General features: G+C 39.7%; 1 protein-coding gene across 3 annotated transcripts in view; it reads right to left on the minus strand.

The window, feature by feature from the left end:
• Nucleotides 1–2,828, minus strand: part of HRH2 (histamine receptor H2) — a 100,583-nt gene extending 97,755 nt beyond the window's left edge. For all 3 annotated transcript variants that reach the window (XM_066589807.1, XM_066589809.1, XM_066589808.1), the window contains exon 1: nt 2,655–2,828. The gene's annotated coding sequence lies outside the window, so the exon portion shown is untranslated. The remainder of the gene's footprint in view (nt 1–2,654) is intronic.
• Nucleotides 2,829–6,019: the final 3,191 nt, after the last annotated feature.

Genomic DNA, 6,019 nt, shown 5'->3' on the forward strand with positions numbered 1-6,019 from the left:
TAGGTTGAATGCAACAATGGTAACCACTGGGCACTATGCTTTATCCCCCTCTACCCCCTCCTTCTTCCAGGGGGTGGGGGAGAAGAAGAAGAGCACTTACTTCTACGAAGGAAGAAGAAGCACAGGGGCTGGCAGTGTTGCCGTGCAGCACTGGGTCCTAGGTTCAAATCTGACCAAGGACAACATCTGCATGCAGTTTGTATGTTATCTTTGTGTTTCTCCTCCTTTTAACTTAATCTATTAGTTACATAAGGTGATTATCATTATGAAGAAGAAACCCACACAAACACAGGAAGAATATACAAACTCCATCAAATGCTGTCCTTGGTCAGATTTGAATCTAGTGCTAAAAGGCAACAGTGTCAGCCACTATGCTAACCACTGAGCCCCAGTGCTTCTACTTCCTTCTGTTTCCTCCTCCTCTGGATGTAGAATCAGGGTTAGGAAGAAAAAGAACAGTAGCTTACTGGTTAGCACTGTTGTTTTTCAGCACTGTGATCCCAAGTTCCAATCTGACCAAGTACATTTGATGGAGTTTATATGAATGTTTGTAGAAACTAACACAAACATCTATACATATGTTGTCCTTGGTCAGATTGGAACCTAGGACCCCAGTGCTGCAAGGCAACAGTGCTAGCCTCTGAACAAAAAGCAGGAGGAACATTTTCATGACTCTTAGTTTTATACAACCAGTTTTAAGGATATTTGTGAAGTCCATTTTGAAATAATTGGCGAAATTCGATTTGAACTGATATTTTTTGCCGAAGTTTGATAAATGGGCCAAAATAAACTTTTAAAAAGTTTGTTTAACCCTAATCCATAGTATTTAGTTGTACATTAATTTCAGTAATTGTGGGGTTCAAGAGATCAAAATCCCAACAATCACACATTCATGAGCATCCCACTGCTACACCATAGATTTTGTTAGTGAGAAAAGCCTTCAAAATCCACTATACATACTAAATAATGCTTGCCAGATTTTTATGCAGGTAACAGATAACATCTACTTGTTTATTGCAGCAATACATGTAGAGTTATACATTCCTCATAGACCAGAACACAGCTTGCTGTATACTGAGGAACTCCACTTTGTTGCCTAGTGTTTATTACAGCTTTTTCCTCTTCTGAAAATATTTCTATTGAAATTGGTGGCTGCCTGAGCCTGTAAATTAATAGATACTGGCATTATTTGACCTTGATGCCCAATTTTTAAAATAATTTTAATTTAATATACTCATTATTTTATATAATAAAGTGAACTGTTTTCAAGCATCACTGTCAGGTTCCCTTTTTATGGTCTCTAAAGTGGTTATCTCTCCATGTGATATATTAGGACATATGATATCCTCTCTACGAGCTTGAGTGGAGATTTAACAAACAGATGTTCTTACTCTGGGAGGCTGGAGCCCCTGCAGATACTTCAGGAAAAATATATAGCCAATAGCAACTTCCTCAGCAAAATCATCTATTTTCTGAGCTGCAACTTCAAACTGAAATGGGAAACACAGTTCAAAATAATTCCCTAACTGTTTGCTCAATATGCTGCCCTGATAGATTGCAGTAGTGTCTGTAGGGTCTTGCTTGACACCCCAGTTCACGTGTTTATACAGATGGGACAACTGAAAGAAAGAAGAAACTCCTATTGCTAATATTTGACAAGAGCTTCAGGCATGTAGATGGGATGAAGACAAATTCTATCTGAAATTAAGCTTTCAGTTTATGGTCTAATTTTCTTGTAATCTATCTTATTTGATGAGCATCTTCTTCTGACAGATGAAAATTTTAATAGCCAACCTGTCGGATACTGAAAAACTAGTTTAGGAAGTTATATCTATCTGGTGTATAAACTATCCCTTTCTACTTAAAAAGCCATAAACAATAATATATCAAAGGCATTTCTGAATCATGTTATGTACACATTTAATATGCTTGTGTGGAGAAGGTCTATGCAGTCCTAGCCATGATCACTGCACAAGTGACTTCCCTGGCACAATGCAACACCTGATCGCCTTCCAATGATAAAACCACATTATGGGGTTGATGTTTGAAAACGTCATTGTACCGTAATGATTAGCCTGTTTGCTCTACTAAACTGTCGTTAGTGTGACAATCCATTAAACACAATTGAACAAACACTAAAGTCCCTTTGACACTTCTGTTTAATGGAATGAAATAGATAGGTTACTGTATGTTCCACAGATAGAAATGAAGGTGCTTGTTTTTAAGTTCCAAGTATGATTGACATGATTCAGTTTCTGGTAAAGAAAAACTGGTCACAAAAGTCCTTTAACACCAAAATCCTTCAACTAAGATGTTTTTATTTAAGAAGCTTCCTAAATGGTCTTTGTTTAGAGTTGATTGACTTCAAAGCAGGATTTAAAAAAAAAAAATATGAATGAATATAATGAAACACTTAAAGATTGTAGCCTATCTAACATAATTGGAATACTATCTACAAGTTGACATTGGGAACAATTTAAGTGTTACAGTATGTAATAGCATGGCTTGCTGGTATAGCATGTAACTCTTGAAAGCAATAATAAAAGGTTTCCTTCATATGAACAAAATAAACAATTTTGGAACAGGCGCTAGGTGTATCATGTAAGGGAATCATATGTGATGCTTAGAGAACGTAGAAAAGGGAAAGTTCCTACCTTTATTGTAAGTATGTTGAAGATAAATAGGTTGTAAATGGCTTTAGGACATGCTCTAGGTATTGAAATTCCCAATTCTCTTGCCTAGAATCTTCTTGAAAAGAATGACACATCCATACGAAAGACTTGTCACTTCACCCAGAAGGGGTGCACAGCTCTCGTACTGCTCACTGCAGCTCCTGCTCTTACAGACATGCAAGCTCTGCTCTGAATATAGAGTGACTCACACAGGCAGAAATGAGAGGAGGGAGGGATTTTCATGCTCTGTAATCTCCCAGACAAACTCTATTATTCGGCAGTGACAACCCTTCGCACAAGTGCATAGAGGGCAGGGTATTTTTGTATCTGGTGGATGCTCCATCATATATGGAATTATAGAATAAGAATACAATTAAGTTTTGGATGTCACTGACTAAAAAAAGAGAAATAAAACTGCTTGGAAAAGAAATATTTACAAAGTGGATGAAAATTCATAGATGAGCTAGAGGGTCACTTGCTTGGAGTAATTATTGATCTATAGTAGAGATGAGCAAGCGTACTCGGAAAAGCACTACTCGCTCGAGTAATTTGCTTTATCCGAGTATCGCTGTGCTCGTCCCTGAAGATTCGGGTGCCGGCACGGAGCGGGGAGCTGCAGGGGAGAGCGGGGAGGAACGGAGGGGAGATCTTTCTCTCCCTCTCTCCCGCCCGCTCTCCCCTGCAGCTCCCCGCTGCGACTCACCTGTCAGCCGCAGCGGCACCCGAATCTTCAGGGACGAGCACAGCGATACTCGGATAAAGCAAATTACTCGAGCGAGTAGTGCTTTTCCGAGTACGCTCTCTCATCTCTAATCTATAGCCATGAGAAAAACTATTCTATGGTTTTACATAGAAAAAAAATGTGGTCCTTAGAAGGACTTAAAATGAGGTAAATGCAACCTCAGATGAACAGCAACACATGATATATTTAACAATGTCACTATTTATTTAACAAAAACTAGGCCAATGAAAAATGAAGTGTTCCTGTATTGCTTTCATAGGAAATAAGAGGGTACGTAGCAGCCAGGTGCTGATAATCAAATGCTAATCGACTTAATTTATTGATCATCAGCAACCATGACCACTTCTATAAAAGCTGAAGTTTTAGAAGTTTGCGGGTCTGAAGTTTTCAGGCATATGTTAACACAATGCCAAGAAACATCAGCAATGATCTTAGAGAAACAATTGCTGCTGTCCATCAATCTGGAAAGGGTTATAAGGCCATTTCCAAACAATTTGGAGTCTATCATTCTACAGTGAGAAGAATTATTCACAAGTAGAAAACATTCAAGACAGTTGACAGTCTTCCCAGCATTGGACATCCCAGCAAATTCAATCCAAGGACAGACCATGCAATGCTCAAAGAAATTCAAAAATCCCAAATACTACATCTTAAGACTTTGGTTACCTTGTTAAATATTCAAGTTCATGACAGTCCAACTAGAAAAAGACTAAACAAGTATGGCTTATTTGGAGAGGTTTCAAAAAAAAAAAAAAATGGTAGCACAGATAAAGTTTGCAAAGTTGTATCTGAACAAAGCACAAGACTTCTGGAACTATGTCCTTTGGTCAGACGAGAGCAAAATAGAGATGTTTAGCCATAATGCCCAACACGATGTTTGCCGAAAACTAAACTCAGCATATCAACACAAACACATTATATCAAGTGTCAAACATGGTGGTGGAGGGGTGATTATTTTGGCTTGTTTCACAGCCATAGGACCTGGGCATCTTGCAGTCATTAGGTCAAACATGAACTTCTCTATATACCAAAGTATTCTAGAGTCAAATGTGAATCTATCTATCGAAAAGCTAAAGCTTGGCTTAAACCCGGTCACACAACAGGGGAATGATACCAAGCACACCAATAAATGTACCTATAATGACTGAAAAAGAAAGTAATCAAGGTGTTGCAATGGCTCAGTCAAAGTTTAGATCACAACACAATTGAAATGCAGTTGTGGGACCTTAAGAGAGCTGCACATAAATGAATGCTTATATTCTCAATGAACTAAAGCAATGTAAAGAAGAGTAGGCCAATTATCCTCCAGGATGATGTGAGAGACTGATAACAATTATAGATGAGCGAGTATACTCGCTAAAGGCAATTGCTCGAGCGAGCATTGCCTTTAGCGAGTATCTCCCCCGCTCGAGACTGCAGGTTCGGGTGCCGCCAGCGGGCACGGAGCTGCGGGGAAGAGCGGGGCGGAACGGAGGGGATATCTCTCTCTCCCTCTCTCCCCCGCGCTCCCTCCTGCTGACAGCCGCTACTCACCGCTCCCCCTCGCCGGCACCCGAATCTGCAGTCTCGAGCGGGGGAGATACTCGCTAAAGGCAATGCTCGCTCGAGCAATTGCCTTTAGCGAGTATACTCGCTCATCTCTAATAACAATTATTTTTTGCTAAAGGTAGTTCCACATGGTATTGATTCATGAGGTGCACTTACATTTTCACACATTGCTTCTTCATGTTGGCCTTGGTTTTTGGTAAATAAATAATGATATGGTATCATTTGTCATGTGTTTTTCATCTGAGGTTGCATTTTTCTAATTTTAAGATCTTCAAAAGACCATACTTTTTGTTATGTCCTGATACACAAAACCATTGAGTTCAAAGAGGATGTACTCAGTTTTACTCATGACTGTAAATCAAAGAAGTGTACATAATGTCAATGCATAGAAGATAAAACTAACTGTGTATATCTGGCTAGTTTTGCGTTGGAAAGATTACAATACCACAGTGCTTCAATAGAAGTATTACTCTTACAAAATATCCAGGCCATTACCTAGGCTCCTCTCATCATTGGGTGGACCAAGATGGAGATAGAAGTGGGCCGTGGCTTTGTATGTTGGGCAGGGAAGGTTGTGCCTCTAGGGAGTAGATGGGAAATATTCAAGGTGGTAGTGCTCTGTGGGGATATGGAGAGGAGACAGAAGGTGCTAGAGGCTCTGGGAATGGAAGCGGGGGGGGGGGGTAGAAAGATGGCAGGGTATTCCATCTCACCATCATAGGGTGTAATATATTGTGAGTCCTCTTTTTGTGACTTTTGCTGCAGAGATGGCTCTTTTCATTTACTGCAGCCTTGTGTGATTTCCGAGACAGTATGCAGTTGGCACAGCATAAATTGCTAGAGAGAACTGTGTGCTGTTAAGCCTAAGGATAGAACTTATTAAATCAGACTACTGAGTAAACTGTTTGACTCAGCAGGGGTATTATTACGGTCATAAATGTGTCCTGGAACCCATATCCATAGGTGCATCAGCCCTGCTCCTAAATAATTATCCTTGTCATAAAGTTATGTATATATAATAGAATGCATACAAATAATGTACTGTAATGACGGGCGT

This window comes from Eleutherodactylus coqui, chromosome 2, assembly GCF_035609145.1.
Source record: "Eleutherodactylus coqui strain aEleCoq1 chromosome 2, aEleCoq1.hap1, whole genome shotgun sequence".
NCBI classification, from domain to species: Eukaryota; Metazoa; Chordata; class Amphibia; order Anura; family Eleutherodactylidae; genus Eleutherodactylus; species Eleutherodactylus coqui.